This window comes from Dermochelys coriacea, chromosome 2 (assembly GCF_009764565.3).
Source record: "Dermochelys coriacea isolate rDerCor1 chromosome 2, rDerCor1.pri.v4, whole genome shotgun sequence".
NCBI classification, from domain to species: domain Eukaryota; kingdom Metazoa; phylum Chordata; order Testudines; family Dermochelyidae; genus Dermochelys; species Dermochelys coriacea.
In genome coordinates, this window is record NC_050069.1 from 74306991 (window position 1) to 74333353 (window position 26363).

At 39.4% G+C, this 26363-nt stretch overlaps 1 long non-coding RNA gene across 7 annotated transcripts in view; it reads right to left on the reverse strand.

Moving 5' to 3' along the window:
* Positions 1–26363, reverse strand: part of LOC119851497 — a 233409-nt gene that overhangs the window by 155307 nt on the left and 51739 nt on the right. For 6 of the 7 annotated variants that reach the window (XR_005291268.2, XR_005291264.2, XR_006278849.1 and 3 more), the window contains exon 3: positions 9328–9488. This is a non-coding gene — a long non-coding RNA (uncharacterized LOC119851497). Of the gene's footprint in view, positions 1–6645; positions 6954–9327; positions 9489–26363 lie in introns of those variants that run through there. The other variant, XR_006278852.1, reaches the window with a different exon arrangement.

The following is a 26363-nucleotide window of genomic DNA, read 5'->3' on the forward strand; positions in this document are numbered from 1 at the left end:
GCTGCCCCTTCAGCAGGCAAGGGACCCTGTACACAATACAGGGAAAACAGTGAGGTACCATTTCCTTTCAGCTACTTATACCCCAGGAGGTATAAGATAACTGTAAGATATAAGGTTGAAAGGTGGCTTTAGGAAAATTGATGGATAAAAACAAAATAGAAATGAAGAAGGAACTGAAATCATAGTGCCATTGAAGTTAGGAGGAGGACTGGGCCCCATAAATAGGCAGGTGCATATTTCTCTGGCTTTCAACAGAGCATAAAGTGGATTGGGCAATATTAAAGTAAATGCACAGAATGAGCCAATTTGCTTGATCATCTTAGCTCTAGTGCAGTGATACTAAGGGCATGGCTACACTAGAAACTTCAAAGCACTGCCGCGGGAGCGCTCCTGCAGCAGCGCTTTGAAGTGCGAGTGTGGTCGCATGCAAATGCTGGGAGAGAGCTCTCCCAGTGCTCCTGGTAATCCACCTCCATGAGGTGATTAGCTCAAAGCACTGGGAGCCCAGCTCTCAGTGCTCGGAGCCTGTGCACACTAGCGCTTTAAAGCGCTCAGACTTGCTGCGCTCAGTGGGGTGATTTTTCACACCCCTGAGCCAGCAAGTTAGAGCACTATAAAATGTAAGTGTACACAAGTCAGGTCTCAGTGGTTCAGAAGCCAAATTGCAATCAACATTACCCAAGAGAGTTACAGTCGTGTGAATTCATTGTTTCATTTACCAGTCTTCTTTAAACAGTCTGATGGGGAAATATTTAGTTTATATATATTATTCTCACAGCAAAATGACTGACCAAATATATTATTTTATCATGGTAAAAGCATCCTGATTGGTTAATAATTAAATCACACCATGTTTTAATATCATGTACTGAAAAGAACCACAGGAGACACATTAAAGAACCACTTGTGACTCATGAGCCTCAGTCTGAGTATCACTGCTCTAGTATTTAGCCAATCATGTACTTTCCTCCTCCCAACACTTTTGCTTAGGTTCTGCAGCCTATATAAAAGAAAACATTTAAAACTTCTGAAAATGCTCCCCCCAAAAGTTCTGTACAAATCAATTTATCTCCTACTTCTTAACAAGTTAGGAAATTGCAATATTTTATGTGAGGTCTAAAGAATGAGATTATAATTACAAGACAAAGGCTCTACAATACCTTGCTCTGTGTGTGTTTAATTTTTGTCTTTATAAATAGAAAAAAAGATGCAGGGGGTCAATACTATTCCATTTTCAGTCCTGCAGGCAATTCATACTCAGTCACAGCCCTGGAAATTTAAAAGTCCCTGTTTATTCAGGTTTTAGGGCCAGCAGAACATGAAACGTTATTTATAATCACAAGTGCCCAGATTGTTAGCTTTCTTTTAAAATAAAAAGTTTGCCTTTTGGTCTAAAACAACAGCTCAGTAAAATGACATTTCTGGACGCTATTTTTAGGAGACATTAAAATCTTGGAATGCTTCTCTTACACTTAAATTCAAGTCCACACTTCCCCAAGAGACAAAGCTTTCCATTTGCAATTTTTGTTGTATTTTTTGGCAAGGAAGATGGAAGGTGATTGTTGCACATTAATATATACCATAAAGAAGGAGTTTATAGTAGACTGTGAAAGGACAGGAGCCTAAGTAGAACACCATTATGTCAGAATTATCCTGATGAACACTGTAAAGAGGGAATATGTAGAGAGGATGTATAATGCACCATGCTGTACAACACATTATGCAATGGTTAGTTGTGCCCAAAATGGAGGAGCGGGGGAGTCAAAGACCATGACCCAGAGACTATACAGACAAAAGCATGAGGGAGTGAAATAGAAAACAGAATAAACAACGTGGTGTGTGAGTGTCATAGCTGGAATATTTCATGGAACGGATAAACTTAAAACTTTTTTTGGAAGGAGTAGTTGGAGGATGCTTGTCAAATATACATTGTGAGGCTACTCTGTGCTTGGCATGTGCAAAGGCAGGACTGGGCAAAAAAGTCAGGGCTTTGCCATATTATCTATAAAAAGTATCTTTCTAACTCATTAGTTATAAGAATTAATTAAAAGAGGAGGAATTGCACAAAACAGAAAACATGGTGATTATGTTATTTTGCATTGATTCTGTTACCTATCTACAGAATTACTACATGATTTGTAGGCCATAAGTGACCATCATAATCATCTAGTCTGACCTCCACCATAACATAGGCCATAGACTTTTACCCAGCTGTTTTGAGAGTGGAGTAAATTATTCTTCCCTACCACATAAGTAAATACCGTTGAACCCAAACTTCATGACTGCAAAAGTAATCTTAAAAGAAGATGAAAACATGAGTTTCTTTTGGTTTCCATAACAATATTACTAAAGAGAGAATTGGAAATGTGCTTTCAGTGATGCCAACTATTATCTGGCAAAAACATTTCACTGGTAATTATATTTTAAATTCCCCATTTTATATCTTATAATTTACATGCACTGTATTTCATCATGTGATCTGCAGAAATGGGAATTAATGGAAGATGTGGGGCTAAATCCCCTGCGCTGCTTTGAAAATTGGAAATTTAATGACTTCTAAAGCACCATCTCTAGGCTAGAAACAAGAAAATAGGAAATCACACAGCTGTTATGAGGACAGGAGAGGAGATAATCGTTTCATGAGGGGGAAAGGAGTCCAGGAGAGCTGGCTGTATTTTAAAGAATCCTTATTGAGGTTAAAGGAACAAACCATCCTGAAGTGTAGAAAGAATAGTAAATATGGCAGGCAACCAGCCTGGCTTAACAGTGAAATCCTTGCTGATCTTAAACACAAAAAAGAAGCTTACAAGAAGTGGAAGATTGGACAAATGACCAGGGAGGAGTATAAAAATATTGCTCAGGCATGCAGGAGTGAAATCAGGAAGGCCAAATCAGACCTGGAGGTGCAACTAGCAAGAGATGTTAAGAGTAACAAGAAGGGTTACTTCAGGTATGTTAGCAACAAGAAGAAAGTCAAGGAAAGTGTGGGCCCCTTACTGAATGAGGGAGGCAACCTAGTGACAGAGGATGTGGAAAAAGCTAATGTACCCAATGCTTTTTTTGCCTCTGTCTTCAAAAACAAGGTCAGCTCCCAGACTACTGCACTGAGCAGCACAGCATGGGGAGGAGGTGACCAGCCCTCTGTAGAGAAAGAAGTGGTTCGGGACTATTTAGAAAAGCTGAACAAACACAAGTCCATGGGGCCAGATACACTGCACCCAAGAGTGCTAAAGGAGTTGGCGGATGTGATTGCAGAGCCATTGGCCATTATCTTTGAAAACTCATGGCGATCGGGGGAGTTCCCGGACAACTGGAAAAAGGCTAATATAGTGCCCATCTTTAAAAAAGAGAAGAAGGAGGATCCTGGGAACTACAGGCCAGTCAGCCTCACCTCAGTCCCTGGAAAAATCGTGGAGCAGGTCCTCAAAGAATCATTTCTGAAGCACTTAGAGAAGAGGAAAGTGATCAGGAACAGTCAGCATGGATTCACCAAAGGCAAGTCATGCCTGACTAATCTAATTGCCTTCTATGACGAAATAACTGGCTCTGTGGATGAGGGGAAAGCAGTGGATGTGTTATTCCTTGACCTTAGCAAAGCTTTTGATATGGTCTCCCACACTATTCTTGCCAGCAAGTTAAAGAAGTATGGGCTGGATGAATGGACTATAAGGTGGATAGAAATCTGGCTAGATCGTCGGGCTCAATGGGTAGTGATCAATGGGTCCATGTCTAGTTGGCAGCCGGTATCAAGTGCAGTGCCCCAAGGGTCAGTCCTGGGGCCGGTTTTGTTCAATATCTTCATTAATGATCGGGAGGATGGTATGGATTGCACCCTCAGTAAGTTTGCAGATGACACTAAACTGGGAGGAGAGGTAGATTCGCTGGAGGGTAGGGATACGATACAGAGGGACCAAGAGAAACAAGAGGATTGGGCCAAAAGAAATCTGATGAGGTTCAACAAGGACAAGTGCAGAGTCCTGCACTAAGGATGGAAGAATCCCATGCATCACCACAGACTAGGGACCGAATGGCTAGGCAGCAGTTCTGCAGAAAAGGACCTAGGGGTTACAGTGGATGAGAAGCTGGATATGAATCAACAGTGTGCCCTTGTTGCCAAGAAGGCTAATGGCATTTTGGGCTGTATAAGTTGGGGCATTTCCAGCAGATCAAGGGACGTGATCGTTCTCCTCTATTTGACATTGTTGAGGCCTCATCTGGAGTACTGTGTCCAGTTTTGGGCCCCACATTACAAGAAGGATGTGGAAAAATTGGAAAGTGTCCAGCGGGGAGCTGGAGCACATAATTTATGAGGAGACGCTGAAGGAACTGGTATTATTTAGTCTGCAGAAGAGAAGAATGAGGGGGGATTTGATAGCTGCTTTCAACTACCTGAAAGGGGTTCCAAAGAGGATGGCTCTAGACTGTTCTCAGGTGACAGAACAAGAAGTAATGGTCTCAAGTTGCAGTGGGGGAGGTTTAGGTTGGATATTCAGAAAAACATTTTCACTAGGAGGTTGGTGAAGCATTGGAATGGGTTACCTTGGGAGGTGGTGGAATCTCCTTCCTTTGAGGTTTTTAAGGACAGGCTTGACAAAACCCTGGCTGAGATGACTTAGTTGGGGATTGGCCCTGCTTTGAGCAGGAGGTTGGACTAGATGACCTCCTGAGGTCCCTTCAAACCCTGATATTTTATGATTCCTTGCAAGGCCAAAATAACAGCTATAGAAGAAATGGAGGAGCATCCACAATATAACCAAACCAATATAAAAATATGTTAATGTGGATTGTGCCTGATGGTATTTCTGTTTGGATGAAATTTGCTTGTAATTTTATCAGCCAACAAAATTCATCTGCCAGGGCAGAAAGCAGAAAGCCAAAAAAGTTAAAAACAAAAACAAAATGCACTTGGGTCTAGGAATAATTTACCTATGGACAGCAGCTAGCTATGACTGTAACTAGTCTCGTGTTATTAGTGTCACCATGTCCCAAGCAAACAGCCATTGAGATCCCATTCCTGCAATGACCTCGATCTATCTAGACCAGTGGTGGGCAATCTGCAGCCTGCGGCCCACATGCAGTCCATCAGGGTAATCCACTGGTGGGCTGGGAGACAGTGTTTACATTGACTGTCCACAGGCATAGCCACCCACAGCTCCCTCCCGGTGGGGGTTGTTGTTTTGTTTTAAGGAAAATGTTATTAAAAAAACACAAGTTGACAGAGGAAAGCAGAGTTAGGTGTAGTACTTGACACTAACTGATTTTTTTTTAAATGAGCTAGCTATCAAGTTGACAATGTATAATCAATATAATCAACTAGTGGCAGTTGTTATTTGTAAAGCTGGCAAAATACCACAAAAACAATTCTGCACATATTTCCTCAAACTATAAAATGTATTCACTATTGCGGTACGCAGAGCATTTGGGGTGTGCTTCTCAGGCTCCACCAACATCTCACAGCATGTAGAGAGCTAATTTTAGCTTAGTACACTCCAATATTCACACCAGAAGCAGTACACCATGCAAGTCATAGCACAGCAGATAGAGAAATAATGAGATCATCATATCTTGGCCCCTATAAGATGGTAAAAGTGCTGGACTAGCACAGAAACCTGTAAACCTGTCTCAGGGAGGATTCTCTCAGTGCAGAAACTGAGGTAGACAGCCATAAAACTGCCTTCTGAAAATGCCCTTGCAAGTTTTGGTGTAGGATTATGCCAATGGGCAGGGTACATGCAGGAAGAGTATATCAGGGTGCAAGATTTAGCTTTGTGGATGTTCCAGGCAGTGCTGCTACCCATAGGCACACTGCAAATTATTTAGGAGCAATTACTGTGAGGAAAAGGGATTCAGGGATAAGCTGCAGAACTGTGAGTCAATTCAGATAGGCTGAGATGCAGGAACAACACTTAAGCACATACTCAACTTTAAGCATGTGCTTAAGTACTCTCCTAAAAAAAGGAATCTTTCTGAATTGGGACCATAATGACTAAATAGTATGTTCATGTGCATTCTGAAAAAAAAAAGCAACATTTTTTTCCTAAACTATTCACTGTGAATAAGACACTAAGGTTGTTATGGCTTGTCATAAGAGACGCCTCTTAAGCTGAATCCCAGACCATGCATTTCAAGAGCTCCAGTACACTTAACACTTGTTAAGAAAAATGTCTTATTTTCTATTTTGAAAAAGAAAAATGTGGACTACAAGGAACAACATGCTAAAGCAGAAGTTCATTTGTAGACCTGGTCAAAACATTTTTCTCAAACTTTTTTTTAATATCAAAAATGGCTTTTTTCTCAACTGAAATTTGTCTTGGGAAACTTTTTTGTTAAAAGTTTCAGGTTTTTCACTTAAAAAAAAATCCTGAAAACCAAAAAGTTGTTTTTCATGAAAAAAATCTAAATTTTCTGAAAAAATAACAGTTGCCATTTTTAGCCAGCTTTATTTTTTTTTCCTAGCATTTAAAACTTGATTCAAAGTTCTGTTATGTCTTTGAAGTACTCTGATGTCTTCATTCTCTTTCTTCTTTTAAGAGTTTAGTACTTTAATGTGAGTTTTATTTTCAGCTACTATCATCCATAGCCCCAATCATGCAAACTATTTCAATCAGCAGACACCTGCCTACACTAGAACCCAGTGACTTCAGGGAGGCTCTTCTTGGGTACAAAGTGTACGAATATAGAGCAACTTGCAGGCAGAGACTGTGCTGCTAATGTTTAGAAATGGTTTCAAATCAGATATGATCCAAAAGCATGTAACAACTTCTTTGGCACTATTAAACATTATCATGCCACCGCTTGCGTGGCTTCTAAGACCTTGCAAATTCTTTGGCTATTACTTACATGTAGCTCAAGAACTGAAAAACCATCTGAATATTTGAGTGCGGGGGTGTGGGAAGGGGAAGTAACCTGTTCAGAATAGCATTTTCTTGTATTTATAACACTGATCTTGAACCCTACAAAATAAAAACAAAGCAAAATACTAACTCTTGTTAAACAAATGATCTGCGAAATTGCAGGGTTGGTTTTTGTTTTGTTTTAAATTAAGCGAGTTAAGAATACAAGAAAGAATGCAACAAGTTAGTTTTTGCACTTTCATCCTAATAAAGTTTTAATTAGATTACTTCCAGTTTGTTTATGTTTTTGAGTTTAATTTCGAGTACATTTTTATTTTTTTTCTTTTATTTAAATGTGAGATTCATAGATGCCTGAAGCCAGAGCAGGTATATAAAGGAAGAGCTATGTAACCAGGTGCACAAGTAAGAAGTAAGAAGACTTTCTTAATACAGATAGTCAGGATCTGGAGTTTTAAGTGGATGCAATGATACAGTACGTGATCATTAAGATTTTGGTAGAAATTGTCTACTTCTGGTTTTAAAAGGCTATATTTCAGCCCATAACAATAATGATCAGGATTGACATTATGGGACAGGTTTTCAACAAAACCAACACCTCTCTACTGAGGAGTTTGTGCTGTTGGAAGCCTGTCCCATAACGTAAATGAAATGGCAAGATTTTCAGAGTGTTCAGTTGAGGTTAGATCTTCAAAAAAGCTCAGTTCCTATTTGGGCACCAACTTAAACTGGCCAGATTTTTCAATAGTGCTCAGATTGCTGGGTGGTTATGAGATCTGGCTATAATACAGATATAAATATTAACAGTATATTCCCAGGGCTAGCATAGTGTTCAGCTTGAGTTCATCCTCACCCTTCATAGGACTAATGGCTCTGATTGGTAAATTGCTAATTAACATTTTTACTTGCTTCAATGCAAGTATTTTGAGCCAAGCTCTCGTTACACTTGTTTCCTATTACACTAATTATTCCACAAACTTCATCAGGTTGCCAAACCCTCATGTGTAAAGCTCACATTTTTTCAAAATATTAGCCTGTATTTGTTCTCTCCAAATAGTTTTGAAACATTCTCTACCCTCTATGCTTCTTCACACTCTCCAGTTATACCTTTGCCTCAGAGACTTGCAACTGCAGGTCTCATTCCATACCCTCCATCAAATTTCCTCATTCACCTTGTTTCACTTCAATCTAGTCACAGCTATTTCTTTCCATTCAGTCGTTTGAATTACATACATTTATGTTATGATTACAACTTAAATGGGGAAACCTCCTCTTCCAAGGTATCCGCCTCAGTTATGCTAACTGGTAGCAGCTTTCTCTCACATGGTCCCCAGTACTGGTTCCTCAGATGCTAGGTGCACAAAGGGGCTGACGCCCAGTTTTAGAAATCACTGAGATCCACAAAACCTCTGTTTGGCTGCCACTAACCTTGTAGGCAGCTAAACTCTCTCAGTGCCTATGCTTTTGCTGTGAAAGCTCCCAAGACATCTAAGTTTCTGGTACTGAGCATATGCATTGCTGTCTCAGGCAGGTGCCCAGACACTTATTGCATGTATAAGTCTCATCACGGGTCACAAGATAGGCAGAGGGATGACTACCTTCCCGCCCAGGGCCTGATCTGAGTACATCTAACTCCACACAAAAGGAGATGTGGGGGAGGAGAGAAGAGTTGGCCTCCCTTATAATCTTTAGCCCAATGGTTTGGGTATTCACCCAGGATCAGGGAGACCTCGGTTTGCTTCCCCGCATCTGCCTGATGAAGAGAAAGGATTTGAATAGGGATACTCCACCTCTTAGCTGAGTGCCCTAGTCACTGGACCATGTGATATTCTGATGTGGGTTTCTCTCTCATTCTATTTTGTTGAATCCATTCCAATTTAATTAAATTGTTAAATATTAATTAGGCCAGAGACAGCACCTAAGTCCCCTTGTGGATCTGGGCCCAGATGACCAACCTCAAAACATAAACAGAGAATAATGGTGACCTCAATGGAATAACCCTCATCTAGGGTGGAAAGAAGAGTGGATCATGTAGCATGAGTACTATTGGATTTTGAGGTCTGAAGTTCTGGGAATATCAGGGCTATTTGGTTCTCACTCATAATAGGCATAATATTAAAAGATGTTTTATCTAGGTATGGGGAGTACTACACAGTAAAAACCTAGTTTTTAACAGTGCTTCTTAAATCTTTATATTTGTACATAATATCTTTTACTCTAGCTGTGTGTTTCTGGGATGTCTTCAGGATAAGGCTCTTTGCTGCTATGAGAATACCTGCCCAGATTAGGCAAATTTTCATTATATTTACATTATGTATTATACAAAAATATAGCCAATGTCATGTCATGCATGTCAGCGCATTGTGACATAAAAGTGCATTAATAATCCAACATGTTCAATTATTTATAACAGGACACGGCTGCTACTCTGAAACCAGGAGAATGAGAGGTTCTTTAAAATCCAAGTGTGTTTTACCTGGGAACAGCAGAGATGAAGGTCTGTTCTTTGAAACAGTTCCAAAGTAGCTCTGTTACAGCAGAAAAAGTACTTATTGGCAGCAACTGGAAGCTCAGATTTTCAATGACTCTTCTGTATGCCATCCTGTTTTCCCCTTAGGAGAAGAATTAAAAGTTGTTCTGGGGGGGAAAAAACAAGCAAGATTTTCTAAAAAGTTCTGTGCTGGTCTGAAAGTAGAACACTGTACATTATAGTATTGTCACACCGGGTAATTACAAACTTGTACCACTGATATTTTGCGAGTCCAAAGCCTCAAGAAAAGTAAGTGAAGTAATGTTAGAGTATTTTTTTTCTGTTGGTACTGCTGATGGAGGAAGGCAGCATGGTATTTTGATTGTGTGTGAATCTCATGCTGATGAGAAGTATCCCCTTGACAACGTTGGAGATTAAAATCCAGTATTTAACCACAGAACAGGTGGGAGCATTCACAGTGAGGTTACAAGGTTACTCGTATTATTTTCTTCAATTTTTACCTAAAAACATGTGGCGATAGTTCACTTTCCATGGTCCAGTTTGCCCTATCTAATTTGGTAAACTGTGTCTGCCGTTTTGGCCACTGCTAACCAGACCAAAGTCTCCAAATTGCGACATTAAACTGCCATCCCATGGCAACTTTTGGTTAGCAACAACCTAAAATGGCATTGACTTGGCAACCTACGATAAAGACTCTATTGCTCTCTACCCATACTGATACATCTATCTTATTATTTTGTATTACAATAGCACTAAGGGCAACAGTAAGGTTTAGAACCCTCCAAATGTAGGTGCTGTACAGACAAGTTTCTTCCGAAGAGTACTCACCATCTAAGTTATGATAAAATGTAATATGTGGATGAAACAAACAGTGCTGAGGAGGGAATGAGGAAGCACTAAAGTAGGCAAATTATTGTACAATAAGATGAACTCTTATTTCACCTGTTGTGTAGCCCTTTTCAGCTGGAAGTGTTTTATATATCATGGCAGAGATGAATCTTTAAGGAGGAATTTCCCAAGACCAGTAAAATAGTGGCTTTGGGGGAAGAGAGGGTGATGGGTTTATACATGTGCATAAATGGTACCTCTGAAGAGAGAAAATCTCATGAGTGTATTTTTAATTAAAATTAAATATTTGTAACATTTATATATGCAGCTTTTACCACTTTGTAGCTGCCAACATGATAGTTCAGTATTAAAGTATTAAGAAAATGTCTAAAAATTTCCTCCCCAAAAGTGAATGTCCTGTACACTACATATTAGAAAGCATGCATACAAAAAAACACACGGTGCCTCAGTTTAAGAAGCCTAAAAGAGCTCATCACAGGAACAGTTTATCTATCTAAATACTATTTATTGACGTAGCTCACGAAGCTTATGCTCAAATAAATTGTTAGTCTCTAAGGGCCACAAGTATTCCTTTTTTGCGAATACAGACTAATACGGCTGCTACTCTGAAACCTATCTAAATACGTTTGTGTCTAGCTGGCTCTTGGAACACAGCTAAATTAAGAACCTGATAATTTCTTTAAGATGAGAATTCTGGAACTCATTCAGCAAATAGCAGTGGCAATGGTGGTGTCATGCATCATTTTTTTATGGAAACAATCAGATTAGCTAACTATTTCTACGAAACATGGCAATTACTATTAGTGATATGGCAATTTCCTACAAAATCCTGGACAAACTTTATTGAATGTATCTAGTAGTTCATTATATTAAAAATGCAAATGTGTGTAACATCTCTAAGGAGGAGACCTGAATAATGTAAAACCCTGGGAAGTGTTATGAGCTCCAAAGGACTATTTGAAACAAAAATGAGTTTTTTAAAGTTAAGTGAGTTTCCCAGGAAGACTACAGGGGGAGGTGTATACAATTATAAACTCCTCTTGGTATGCAAGAACTCAGCCTTTGAAGATTTGTGAGAAGGAGGGGACCTTTTGTCTGCTGATCATCTGTTACATGAAGAAAGATCAAAAAGGCTTTAACTGAATTAAAGAATGACTCTCAGATTCCTGGGTGTGGCTGTTCTGAGCCAAAACTTGAACTTGTGACTACAGGAAAACCCCTTGCTAGGGTTTACAGGTCTGTTCACAGGCCGGAGCCCTTGTTGAAGATGGATTCATTTCTGGCAAGCTTATACATGCAGGTTCTATTATTGTTTTAAATATGTTGTCTCTGTAATGCTTTTACCTTAAGTAAAAGTACTTGCTTAGAAAGAGCTGTGTGCTAAGTTATAATTGTGGAAATTACACTGTTTATAGCCTTTGTAAACTTAGTAGAAGCAGAGCAGGCCTGCTTAAGTGATGGCTGGGGACCCAGAAGCCCTTATAAGAGTGTACCCTTGCTGGACCACAAGGAAAGTTGCCCTGAACTGTGACACTACTCATCTTAAGTTATTACACATTTTAAGAACAATATCTCATCATATGTCACTAAGGTTGTGGTCTGGCTTTTCTAGTTGTGGCAAAACTGTAAACCGTGGCATAAATGGCTTTGATTGATATCCTGTAGCAAATTAAAAGATAAAGTATGGATACTTCAAAAGTGTTGGTACAAAATTGAATCTCAAAAGACAACCAACAAATATTTAGGGTACACAGCACATAAATGTCAACACATAAATTAGATTTAAAAAAGAGACCGTATTAATAGAAATAGAGGGAAGTGGCAACATCTAACCCCATTTTAATATCAATTTCAGTTAGATATTGTAAACTATGCTCCAGAAGAATCATTTCAGCAACCACATGTTCAACTGAATGTCTTATTAAAGAAAATGTTATACTGTAATTAGTATAGCTATCATACATACAGCATGTTGGGTGTTGAATAGAACTGGGCACTTTAGAACAAGATGCCTCATTTTTAAAATCCTTATAGCATGAAGGTTGTTTCCTATAACTTCTATTACAAAAGCCATGTAAATTTATGGATACCCTAACTGGGGCTGCATAATTAAAAGCCCTCTAGGTCCTGAGTGATCTCAACTCCCATTAACTTATGGTATGATGATTCAGTAGAAGTTGAGGGTATGCATACTCTAGCAGAAGGCCCTCAGCACATAGAATGAACAGGCTTTTGATTATGGTGTACCAGTAGTGAATCCACAAATTTGCAAAGCTTTTTCATGGAAATTATATGAAACAACTGTTATACTGTATAAGAATAAAAATGATGAGGCATCTGAATCCTGATTCCATAAGTTATTTAAGCATGTACCTTACTTTAAACAGTGTAGCTCCCATTGAAGCCTTAGTCCCCAAGTCCATTCATCACATACATACACAGGTATTTAATGTAATTCTAATAATTTTTAAAAAGCCACACACCTTTCCCTTTATTATTCACACATAATGACTTTGCCATGGTATTTATTATATTTATATTAGAATGGATACCACACTATGGTATACTGCGATATATAGCACAATATGCTACAGTATGGTAAACATTTAATGTTAAAGACAACTACTGTGATTGTTTTTAAAATACAATATATGTGAATCTGACCCATGGGAGAAATATACATTTGATTTCTAACCTTTGTGTCTCTGAATGACCTAGCACAGGGAATTTTCTGGCACAAGATGTGCTTGGAAATAGGATAGGATAAACAAATATTGGAGAAACAAGTTTCAAATTCATTTTTGTGAATATTTGCACTGGAAACCTGATTCTAAGAATTACACACTGCTAATCAGGTAACAAAAACACCCTATGTGACCTACATGCCCAATGAAATAGCTCAAATTCTGAACTGTTAATATGCAATACTCATTGTTAATTTGTGAGCAATTTATCACCTTAATTAAATTTGTACCATACAGTTATCAGATCACTTTGAACATGGAAAAAAAAAACCTGTAGAAATCATGATCTGTTGTGGTGAAGTCATCAACAGACAAAAGAGGTATAACAAATAGAGTTTTTGCTGAAAAAAGATTCTCCGAGCAATAGTTGTGCTCTCTCAGAAATTTAGGGTAAGAGTACCTCAAAACAAAATTGAGTAGTTCTGTAACTATAAAATATAGGAGTAGACTCTCTTAATTAGCCAAGAGTCAACAATTCAAATATATTAAAACATTTTAAATATAATTTCAGTTTTATGAAATTAACCCAGCTTTTAAGATAGATAGATAGATAGATCAAGGATTATCTACCTGAGAGTTATGCCCTTCCTGCCATTTCATTATTGCTAATAGGTGGTCCTGTCTAGAATCATAGAATCATAGAATATCAGGGTTGGAAGGGACCCCAGAAGGTCATCTAGTCCAACCCCCTGCTCAAAGCAGGACCAAGTCCCAGTTAAATCATCCTAGCCAGGGCTTTGTCAAGCCTGACCTTAAAAACCTCTAAGGAAGGAGATTCTACCACCTCCCTAGGTAACGCATTCCAGTGTTTCACCACCCTCTTAGTGAAAAAGTTTTTCCTAATATCCAATCTAAACTTCCCCCATTGCAACTTGAGACCATTACTCCTCGTTCTGTCATCTGCTACCATTGAGAACAGTCTAGAGCCATCCTCTTTGAAACCCCCTTTCAGGTAGTCTAGATCCTAGCTAGATGGGATGGCCACTCAAGTAGGATCTGGCATACACAAGGGGACCATGGTAGAAAATAATAAATAAAATATATAAAATAAATAAGAATGACTGGTTCTTCTATATATTATAAGTGCCAAAAATGGAAGTAGGTTGATCTGTACCATTGGAAAAATATAATTCTTTTGTTCGGGATCTTAACATCCTGGCCCTTTACTCAATCTTCTCATACAGCAGTGATGAACATCCATTTTCTCATTTGTAAAATGCAGATAATAATACTTACATCCCTTGAAATCTACAGCTAGAAAGCACTTTACTATAGATACTATTATTATTACTGTACAGGTAAGCCCCTTCATTTTCAGTGTAAACTGATTTTTATCAAAAATCCCAGGTTTTACAAAAGATTTTTTTTCTGATTTTCACTGTACTTTTTTATCATTCAAATATATAAAAAAACTTGTTTTATTAGGAAAATAAAATACATTGGAGGAGATATATGTATTTGATACTCCATTAGTCTGTGTATATGCAAAACTGCTCGTTGATGTAAGGCTATGTATTAGTATTAGTCTAGAAGACACACAATAAACAAACAGGCACGCATGTAAGCTCTGAAGTTCATGTGCATCTGAACGTACTGATGAATCTCACACCCACCATGTATACATTTCAAGCTATTATCAGATAACGGTTTAAAGATTTGACACACTAAAATGGGAAGAAAATGAAAATCTGTATCAGAATACATTTCAGACACAATGAAGTATTTAAAAAAACAAAGATTTAAAAAAACAAAAACAGGAGAAAGGGACCAAGTTTGTGTGTATGCGCTGCAAATGGTGTGGCCCAATTGTTAATTGTAAATATTTATAGGCTAATAGTTTTAAATCTACAACAGTAAACTATTTATTAAAATTAAAAGTTTTATTTGGGGGATTAGAGATATATTGTTTTCTTAAACTCAGAGGTGGCATTGTGTTTTGAGTTCTGTTTTAGTTCTGCAGCAAACTACATTGAATTCTGTTCATCAAAGAATTAATCTAATTAATTTTCCCCTCCATCCTTCTGTCCACCAAAATAGACCCTGATATTTACCGAGAAAAATTATTAATATTTTGCACCAATTTTCACCTGTTTTTTTATTGTAGTAATAAACACCAATAAGTTCCCAGGAAAAATAAAATAAAATAAAAACAGAAAACAAAGGTCTCTATGTACAGCTTTCAGAGTAGCAGCCGTGTTAGTCTGTATTTGCAAAAAGAAACGGAGTACTTGTGGCATCTTAGAGACTAACAAATTTATTAAAGCATAAGCTTTTGTGAGCTACAGCTCACTTCATCGGATGCATCCGATGAAGTGAGCTGTAGCTCACAAAAGCTTATGCTCTAATAAATTTGTTAGTCTCTAAGGTGCCACAAGTACTCCTTTTCTTTTTATGTACAGCTTGTATCATATTTTCATCCATCTTCTCCTGCATCTTCAGCAAAAAACAACTACATAATAATATTGTTACTTTGCACCTAATTAGAACTCTACTCACATAGATCTCACACTGATTTACAAAGATGGGTAATCATTAGTATTTCTGGTTTTTTGTAGATGAGATAACCGAGAGGTTTAAGTGACTTATCCAAGGTCAGTGGCTAAGTCAGGAGGAGCATCCATGTTTCCTGATTCCCAGGTTTGTGCTCTATCTACAAGATGTAGTACGGGCAAAGAGGGCTATAAAATAAATAGACTGGAGGCTATTTAGTGTACTTTCAACATCAGCATGAAATCTAAGCTATTGAGTGATTTATTGGCTAAAACTCAAGGTTCCCAAAAGTCAAGAGAGTTTGGAGGGTTCTTGTTTGTTTGTTTTCTCTACACTGAACTTTTTTGCTTCACTTTCTAGTTGCAAAATAACTTCTTATTTTATTGTCAGGACATGCTTGAATGAGATCAGAAAAAATATATAGGATGGAAAAATCATAGCCAGATGATATCAAAAAGATATACTTTCCCATAAAATGAAAAAGCAGACACTGAAGACAGTAGAGATCATTGGTAATGTATATTGGCCAAGTTGATTCATGGATAGGCATATCAGAAGATGAATAACACATTGAGGTCAATAATAACTGGAAATCTGAAAGGAATCATCATCATATTTGGAGAAGGTCATGGAGATTATGGGAAATAAGTCAAACTAAGCCATGCAGATATAGAAGGGAAGATCTTAAAATAAATTCTACACAAGGAATTATTAAGTCTCCACATAGAAAATAGTGATAGCTAGAGACAGAAAAAACAAGAAAAGCACTGAAAATCAGGAAAGCTGTGGCGTTGATATGTAATAACAGTATAAGAGGAAAGATCCTATAAATAGTGACTGCAGTTAAAAAAGACATGATGAGTAAGCCTTCATGCCACTTCAGGGTCTCAGTTTAAATAAGAATCCTACTGTCAGCAAGTAAGTACAGTAGCTCATTCTCTGCCGAGTTATAAATAACCGAAGAAGACAACTGAATAGATGATATCTAATCTTAGTTGTAGACTATTCTCAGTTTAATAGAATTTGTGATTTCCATGGATACCAGAGTGCAGAGTTAATGCCAAGCATCTGTCCTGGGCTGGCTCTAACTCAAGTGAAAATAACAAGTAGCTATGCGTTGCTATCCAAGGTGAGGAGAAAGATAAACTGTGTCAGAGTTTGGAATCAATATAAAAAAATTGAGAAATTCAAATACATTGTGATAGAAATAAGAAATTTCAAGGTTAGTTTTTATATGGGTTCTTCCCTGTGAAAAGCACACACTTTAAATAAAATAAAATTCTATAGAAGTATTGTGCCAGAGATTCTGACAGTAAGCTCTTCCTAGAATACAATTATTTCCCTGTAGCAGCAAACAGGTATTTGGGATCTCTTAGGTGAACCCTGGGGGGAACCTAAGGTGTGAAATCCTGACCTCACTGAAGTCATGTTGCCACTGGCTTCAATACAAAGTCCAAATCTGATCATAAATAATATTTCTGGACACAGAGATCAATAATTTATAACCTGCACAAACAGATAACTGAATGGATGAAATAGCTATTCGTAGTGAGTCCCTTAAAATGTCAGGTTTCAGAGTAGCAGCCGTGTTAGTCTGTATTCGCAAAAAGAAAAGGAGTACTTGTGGCACCTTAGAGACTAACAAATTTATTAGAGCATAAGCTTTCGTGAGCTACAGCTCACTTCAGTGAGCTGTAGCTCACGAAAGCTTATGCTCTAATAAATTTGTTAGTCTCTAAGGTGCCACAAGTACTCCTTTTCTCCTTTAAAATGTCAACATTCACCATCCCAAATACTAGCAATAATCAGCTATGTTGAGAAGATGACTACCATACGCACTGTGGTGTGGCAAATGGTAACTTTCACCCCTCAGTCAATTTTAATAACTAGCCCAGCTCCAATTCTGACAGTCAAAGATTTGGTGTGATTTCTAAAATGTTCAGAAAAGTCCTTTGCAGCCCTTTAGTTATTTGATTTTAACGTTGAAAAAAAGAAAAATAAATAACTGTGGATAATCCTTCTTGGAAAAGGCTTAACCAGAATGTTAAATGGACAGAGGTTAATTGTTGCGTTGAGCACTGAGATCAGTCTGTTTTAAAAGATGTCAGTTATAGATCCTGGTAGATATAAGCTTTTAAGATTTGCTGATTCTGAAATTGCAGGGAAAGTGAATTACAGAGATTGCAATTGCAGACCAGGGCAATACTAAGCACTTTGTTATGGCTCACACATTATGAAATATAGTGAACATTATCAGACAGGTATGTGAGAAAGTGGAGCTTTGGAGCAACAGAACAGGGACAGCTTTAAAATTATAACTGAATTTCCATGATTAAAGATTTTAGACAGATCCTTAGCTTGTTGTAGGTTAGCACAGCTTCACTGAAACCAGTGCAGTTATGTCACATTAAACTAGCTGGGGATCTGGTCCCTCTGTTTTTAGCATCATAAGATATGGCTGTCACTGTGTTGTCTTTTGTGGGTTTTGTTTGTAAGAAGTTTGCTCTTGTATGGATAGGTGAAATGCTTCCAAGGAGAATAACTCCTCACCCCAGACCTTCACCAGGGAACATAACTGAACTCAAACTGGAGGTTCTGAAGCAGTCAGTTGCTTTTCCCTTCATTTTTCGATTTTTTACACTTTAGCTTTTCTCATTCTACTCTTATGAATTACCATAAGAAAAGCTGTTCTTATGGTATTTCCTGCTGGATAGGAAGCATAAGTGCCAGATCTCTCATCAGAAAGACTCTTCTTTGTTTTTAACTTTTTTTATTGTAAATATTACAAGGCTATGCCTATACATACATGTTTTCCTTTTGTCTTCAGTAACATGCCTAAATCTAGACAAGGGTGGGACTATATCTATATAGTAATGGAAAATGGATAGAAAACCATATGGTAGAATAAGTCTGTTATTTATTTTGAGATAATTGACTGTGGTTTCCCATTTCCTTTCAGACTGGTTCTGTGTAGTTCTTCCTGAAACTCGCTCCAGTACAGGGTCACCCTGATCAGGTTGAGCCATACGGCCTTATGTTATGTGTTCTTTGGTAACAGGGCCAGGTTCTTGGACTGGCAAACCAGTATCTCTATCACCTGGGGAGTAAGTAACCAATAATACTTCCACAACCTGCCAGGTAAGTAATAGAAGATTAGACAGAATGGTATATTTCGAAAACAAAACTAGGATTATTGAGGGAATGTTAACAATATAAAGGAGGGTGTGGAAAAGCAGATAAACAGTGAAACAACTGTGGTTGCCCCAAAATGGGCCTATTTTACTGGTATATGGCTTAGGAACTACCCGGACCTCAAAGGTTTTCCTGACACCATATGGTCCAGTGATATACCAGGTTCCAGAATCATTAGACAAAACAGTAACATTAACATTTCCATAACAATTAATAGGAAAAACATCTTCATTAGAAGCAAATGTACAAAACTTACACCAAGCAATGTCTTTGGGAATAGAACATTGGTTTATGCAACTAGTTCAAGATAAAGTGACTAAGTAATGATTAGATGGAGTATACATCTGAAGCTTGGTTTGTGTTATATTAAAGTGCTGGATTCCTAAAGACAGTGCAATTATAAAATTTCTAGGTATTATCATTGATAATACTTGCCATTTCTAGGTATTATCATTAATGGAGGTATACACATTTTGTTGGACCCAAATCTTCAACGTCCCTTGAGCACCCTACAAGGAACCAATCATCAAAGAGCCAGGTACACTGTCCTTGATGCTTCTGAATGAAACCTATTTGACTTCCTTTCTCTATAATGGGGTTATGGGTACAATTGTTATTTTCTGTGAATGCTGCAAGGGATGCATTTCCTTTTTCTTCTTTCCACACTATATAACAGTACTCATGCAACGCATATGCATGCACTGAAATTACTCCTTTTAGCACTGAATCAGGCACCTGTAGCTGGCAGTCAGACTTCACTAGGTCTTTTAGCCCCAGACCTGGGGTCATCATATGCAGAATCAGGTAGATCATCATAATCATATTCAATCACTGGCTGTTTCCACTTATACAGCAGAGAATCGTTTACTTTGCAATACTAATGTTTGTTATCCCTTATTACAAAAGTGCAAGCACTACAAATTAATGAAAATCCCAGTAGAACTATATACAGGTAGACTGATTCAGAAGTCATCTTTCTCTTTCTACAAGAGAAGGAAGACAAACACAATTTAGCAGCACACTTTAAGATGGCTTATTGTCATCCTTTTCACTCCTACTCTTCCAGCTCTTTAATTGGGTGGAGTGAAACCACTTTAACATCTTTTGTTTGCCAGACCTTATTTCAACTTGGTATGTTGAAATTCATATTCATATTCAACTTAGACTAGCCTTATTAATTATGAGCACCAGTCCAACCCATTGAGGGCTTAGAGAGTGATGTTTCTCAGAATAAAAATGGTACGTCACTCTGTCTCCCATTCAATGAAGTGCAGATTGTTATTCAGATGACGGTCGACCTGCTATGTATCGCACTTAAGGTTTACTGCAACTTGTCTTTGGACCTCACTGATGGTTTCCAACATGTTCCTGATATATTAGTCCATATTAACTCTGGGCCTGTACTGCTCCAGTGGCACCCCTCCTTGGATCCACCAAAGCTTTGGGGTCCTTATTGGTCTTCTGGTGAACACTTAATGCCCCCACAGAGACCTTATAGCCATCAGTACGAAGGGTAACCTTCTATCCTAATCTTTTCCTGATGCCTCAATAACTTAATGCAGTGCAGTCCTAATGGTCCTGTTGGTCCGTTTGACCAACCCAGATGACTCCGGTGACCTGCAACTTGAAAATACTGACGCATACCCAGCGCTACAAATACATTTTTCATCAATTCACCGGTAAAATGGGGCCCTTGGTCCGAGTCAATAACAAGTGGCAGTTCAAACCTGGTGAAAGATTGCTCAAGGAGCACACATGCAGTTGTTGTGGCAGTATTATTTTTGGTCGGATACGCCTCGACCCATTTGGTGAAGGGGTCGACGATGACAAGAGAGTATACATGACCTCTTCCTGTTCTGGGCAATGGTCCTATATAAATCGACCTGTTTCCTCTGCTAGGGTCCATCCACTGGTTGGTACAGGACAGGACCCTTTCTTACTGATGGTCTGGGTTGTTCTCTGCTCATCTGAGGTAGTTTTATATGAACTCCTCAGTATCCTTCATAATGTTAGGCCACCATCCAATGGTCAGCACTAGTTGGACCGTCTTCTCTGGTTCAAAGTGTCCTTGCTGGTGGACCAAAGTTAGCAGCTCTTTCCCCAAACAGGATGGCATCACCAACACTAGTACCTTATCTTCACTGTCCTTTTTACTAGCCATTCCCAAGCTGCTTTCGTGCTGAAAGATGACATATGTTCTGCAATGCTGCTTCTGCAGAAGCTCTTGTAACTCGGTCTTTCATTTGTAATTGTTTGATGTCCAGTTGTACTTGGATATCAGCCAGGTTGATATGGCTGATAGCACTCTCAGCATTTTTCCAAAGTCTTCCTGGTCCCAATAGAGCTGCCTTTGGCCAGTTTATTCACTTTATCTATTGTGGATCTGATGACTTCTTTGGCCTCCAGCAGATATTTGTACTGATGCTGGGGCTTAGGGTCTGGATCTTCCACTCTAATAGCCCCATCAATTCTCCTGCAGTCCATCTTATCCTTTGCAAACACTTCCCAGTGTCTGTTGATAACCAGCATCACATCATTATCCCAGATAGGTATGTCCAATTTGGTTGGCACTTTCAGAGCACTCACTCTGTGTCCTTCAGTCCATGCTCCTCATTAGGATTTATGCAAAGCATCTTGTTGGGTAGGTCCACAATTACTTTTGAATCCTTCGGATGTTAACTCCAAGAATTCCATAGCCATCTAAAGTTGCAGTGCCAGTGAGGCTTGTGTTATAAGAGAGCCCACAGTACATTGTAATGGTACGGTAAATGGAATAATGCTCTCATTTTTGTTACAGCTCTCCAGAGTTATCATCTCCTTTACTGGGATCTTTCCTGCTTGTGGAGCGCTCAGATACAAATCAAAGACATGGAGGCCCCAGTGTCCACCAGCATTTCCTGCTGTAATTTTCCAAACCCTTCTGTCAGTGTGATGGTTAATGGCCTTTCCCAATTGTCGTTCTTTAATGGACCACAAATCCAGGGGGAAGAGAGCTTGGCCTTTTCAAAATGCATGTTGAGGTGGTGCCCCTGGATCAAAGTGGGCACCAATCCCTGACTTTCCATACCCTTCATGTCTAGAAAGCCTCTTAAACAGCTCCTCATTTGGTAGGCCATCACTTTGAGCTTTTCACTTGTATTTTAGCAGTCGTTTCCAAACCATAGTTCTAAATATCTTTAGCTCATCAGCAGTGGCTTGGTAAGGACCATCCACTTTCAAGTCTTTTCCCTTTGCAAACCCTCCTTGATCAAAGGGCTTTTTCCCTTTGCAGTTCAGATTATAGCTGCTGCTATTCAGATTTCTGTTCCGGAAGTCAGACATTTTAGCAGCAGGGGTACTAAGGCTGCTATTTTCTTTTATTACTTTGTCCAGGGTGAGCCTCCTTGTTTAGTTTTAAGCCGCACAGGCCGTAGCCTCCAGTTTTTTAATACCACCACCAGTGGATTTACTGGACCCAGGGACAGTCTTAAGACTGGTAAAAGCCCTTGCATATAGATTTCCCTGAACTCTGGTGTGTCATGCATGGCAAACCCGTTTACCAGAGGGGAAAGTCCTATTAACCAATATAGTAGTATTTTCCCACTTAAGTATCTTTCTGGTATTCAGAAGGCTTCTGCCACTCTGAATACAACTTCCCCATTAGATTTTCATTACATCATTACAGCTTCATGATACCCATATAGATATCAACCATTTTTGCCACATTACCCATCGGGATTTCATTTGGCAATCATTGAAATAATCTGTACCAATACACTCTTTAACCATCGCAATAATATCTTCCTTGCTAAGCCCAGTCAAGCTGCTAGTCAAGTGTGTTCTCTCTATTGAGAGTGCCCATCTGCTTTCCAACGGCTCTTGCTTGCTCAGGTGTCAACATTTTGATCTCATACCTGGTCTCAGGCAGTGAATTTGGACTATATTGCACTGCAGTGGTAGTGATTGGGGCAAATGGGGGCATTGCCTCCCCTCCTGGCTCTCCTCCTGGCTAACAGGGGCTGATGGTATAGAATACCACTGATGTGTGGAGAATAGCCGGGTGGTGAGTATGATTTTTCACCATCGGAGCCTTCCCCTTCTGACTCTGACCCATCAGTAGTAAAACTAGCTCGAGGATTAGCTTCGATTGCATGGATGACTCCTTGTGACCTTTGAAGCTGATATTTGAGCTTCTGTAACCTTTTTAAACAGGCATCAAGATTTACAATACCTTCCCCAGACCGCTTGGCTTCTTTAACCAGCTGACGCCAGTGGCCTATGATTCCTCTAGTTTTTTACTGAGGCTAAATCCTTCCCTTTCTGATGTTACCATCTTTTGTTTAAATCCCTCAACTGTTCTTCAAGCTGAGTCAGCTGCAGAGTCTGGTTAGTGACCTGTGCAGCCTGCACTGTGCTTAAGTGACAGCTTTTCTAGCTCAAGATTTTTTTTCCTTTACTTGGGCTTGGGCTTGGCCTTGGCATTTGCCTTGGGTAGCTGCCTCCTTATGCAACTTAACCTGCTATCAAGTTCTTTCCCCACCTTAGCCAGCCTGTACAACAATGCTCTCTTTTGTGCCTCTCCGGGCAGTGGCTTGTACATCATATACCACACCCAGGTATGTCCAAGCTTTTGGAGGGCATCCTCCACTGAGAACAACCCCTCCTCCCATGGGTTATGTCCTTTTCCAAATAAAGAGACACAATACTCCAGGGTTTTATTAAGCTGCTGTGATCCTGAACATCTTCTCCATGTGGATGTCGCTTTACCACCAGCAGGTACAAGGTACTAACAGGTACTCCCAGACATGTGGGGCTACCGAGCCCACCAGCTGCTTACAGCTGGGCACGAACTGCCAACCCCCAGGCCCTGTTGAGAACCCTGGTTGCAGTCTGCATCTCTCAGAGCCCCTGGGCTGAAACACTTCACAACAGCACTGTAGTGGAAGTCTCACCCAACCTGTGTCATGACTCACCAAGCCCCTATGGGCAGTCAGGCGGCCAAGCCTGATCCCTAGAACCCAAGCCTTTCCAAATCCAAATGGGCCAATGCCCACCACCACTACTGATAGACCTGTCAGCCAACAAGGCTGATGGGACGTCCCCGGCAACTCAAGGGTGACCAGATCCAATTGCCATCCAGTGGGAGAATGTAACTACCTGAGTTCACTGTCACTGTCAACCGCGATCCCAAACCCAAGGGTGACCAGATCCAATTGCCTATCAGTGGGAGAATGGTAACTACCTGGCAGTTCACTGCACCGATCCCAACCCTGCGGGTTTCCCTCCCTGAGTCATTGGACCAAACGTAACCACAAAGCAGACAATAAGGTACAGAAAAGACAAAATCAAAACAAGCAGATTGTCAGATACTCGGCTAATGCCGGAACTTGCTCCTCTGCCAGTCCTGCCGTGGTTGCCACAACTGTTACATGTTCTTCGGTAATAGGGCCAGGTTCCTGGACTAGCAAACCAGTATCTCTATCACCTAGGGAGTAAGTAACCAATAATTCTCCCACAACCCACCACGTAAGTAACAGAAGACTTGACAGAATGATGTACTTTGAAAACAAAACTGGGGCTTATTGAGGGAATGTTAACAATATAAGGGAGGGCGTGAAAAAGCAGATAAACAGTAAAACAACTTTGTGGTTGTCCCAAAATGGGCCTGAAACCTGGTCCCTGAATGACCCATGGCAAATACAAAGTAAAACCCTAAAACTGTACTTGTAAGTCTCCTCTGGACCCTTGCGAGATGAATGGACTAACTGGATATGAACACAGCTGCTGATGGTAAGTAACTGTCTATCCTTTTGCTGCTAGGGTGCGTTGGATCCTGGACCTGCAACTGCCTTCCAGTGGCTGCTGGGGACAGGAAGAACAGGACCTTCACAGCTGGAACCAGGAACCAATGATAGGCAAGTCACTGGAACCAGGAACCAGTACCTAGACTCAGGTGTTAGATGTCTCGATTGATAATATGAATCAGGTGAAGGAATCCTCCAACACCTGCGCAAAGTGACAGTTACTGGCTGCCTCTCTGATAGACAGCCCGACTGACAGGGTGCGCAGTCCTTTTGTAGCCTCTGTGGCCCGAAAATTCCAATTCCAACGAATTTGAGCCAGTTTCCTCAGAAGTAGTCTCTGCAACCCGGCAAAGGAAAAGGGTGTGAAAGTCTGTGAAGGAGGGTAGCAAAGATGGAGTCTATGTTTTGTTCATTCCTTCAGGCCAGACACCATCTTGGAAAACGGAATCCATTAACCACAACATATTACAACCAACTACATTATTACAAACACAAACACAGTAAATTCAATGTAAGCCAAGACACAAACATGAATAGGCATACATATAGGGAAAACTTCCATAATGTGATTGTGCTGGGTTCATCCATACCATTATACAACAGTGTAAATAACAGTAACAGTTTATATCCAGCAGTTTTGTACACTCATCAAAATTCCAATCATTAAAGTGAAATTTAGCTAAGCAACCAATTCTCAGACAATTATGTTCAATCACTGTGTTCAATGTTCATATTTCATTGCTTTAAATCTACTGAACTACTTTTCTTCAAACTTGGCTTGTTTTACAGATCTCATTGAGATTTAAAAGTCAAACAATGTCTACAACATGTATTTTCTGCAATGGTCTCTGACTGCATAAGGCTTTATAAGAAAGTCCCATTTCTATTATATACTGTATTAATTGATAAATTTAGAATGATTTTGTCATATTTTAAAGTATATACAGAAGGGAATGATGTTGAGGATGACTGTTTAGGAATTTCAGATGTTTCTTTCCCAACTCTTGCATGTGTTTGGGTTCTTATTCTAAATAGATTCATAGATTCATAGATACTAAGATCAGAAAGGACCATTCTGATCATCTAGTCCGACCTCCTGCACAGCGCAGGCCACAGAATCTCACCCACACACTCCTATGAAAAACCTCACCTATGTCTGAGCTATTGAAGTCCTTAAATCATGGTTTAAAGACTTCAAGGAGCAGAGAAGCCTCCCTCAAGTCAACCATGCCCCATGCTACAGAGGAAGGTGAAAAACCTCCAGGGCCTCTCCAATCTGCCCTGGAGGAAAATTCCTTCCCGACCCCAAATATGGCAATCAGCTAAACCCTGAGCATATGGGCAAGATTCACCAGCCAGATACTACAGAAAATTCTTTCCTGGGTAACTCAGATCCCAATGAGTTGCATTAATGCTGGTATTTTTACAGAGTGCATATGGTTACAAAATTATAGTTTGGTCGTGTCAAAGGTCACATTTTGCTCTCTTATGCCATGCAAACACATTGAAATCAATGGGCCTGAATAAAGTGTAAGTGAAGTCAGGATTTGGCCCTAAATCAATTTATTACAGAAACTTAAAATCAGCAACCAGTATTGTATCCAAAACAATCAGATTAGCATAACAACACATAAATAGACAACACTGATCCCTATTTACCACAGAAGTCTTTTCTGTGCTTGTTAAAAGAAATTAATCATAAATCTGAATGAGTTTGAGTGTCTGAACAGCCTTAGATAACAATTTCTGACAGTTAATCAAATGTAAGGACTTTATTTAGTAGGCAAAGTAAGGAAAATAAGCCTTGGTATAAACACATCATGCTACGAGTGAATCAGATCATACAAAACAAGATTTGTGGAGCTAATGAGGAATTTTGAAGTAAATCCTCTTCTTTATCATTCTGAATATCCTGCTTACTGTGTATTGTTATTCCACTGCTGGCTACCTTAAGGGAAAGGTC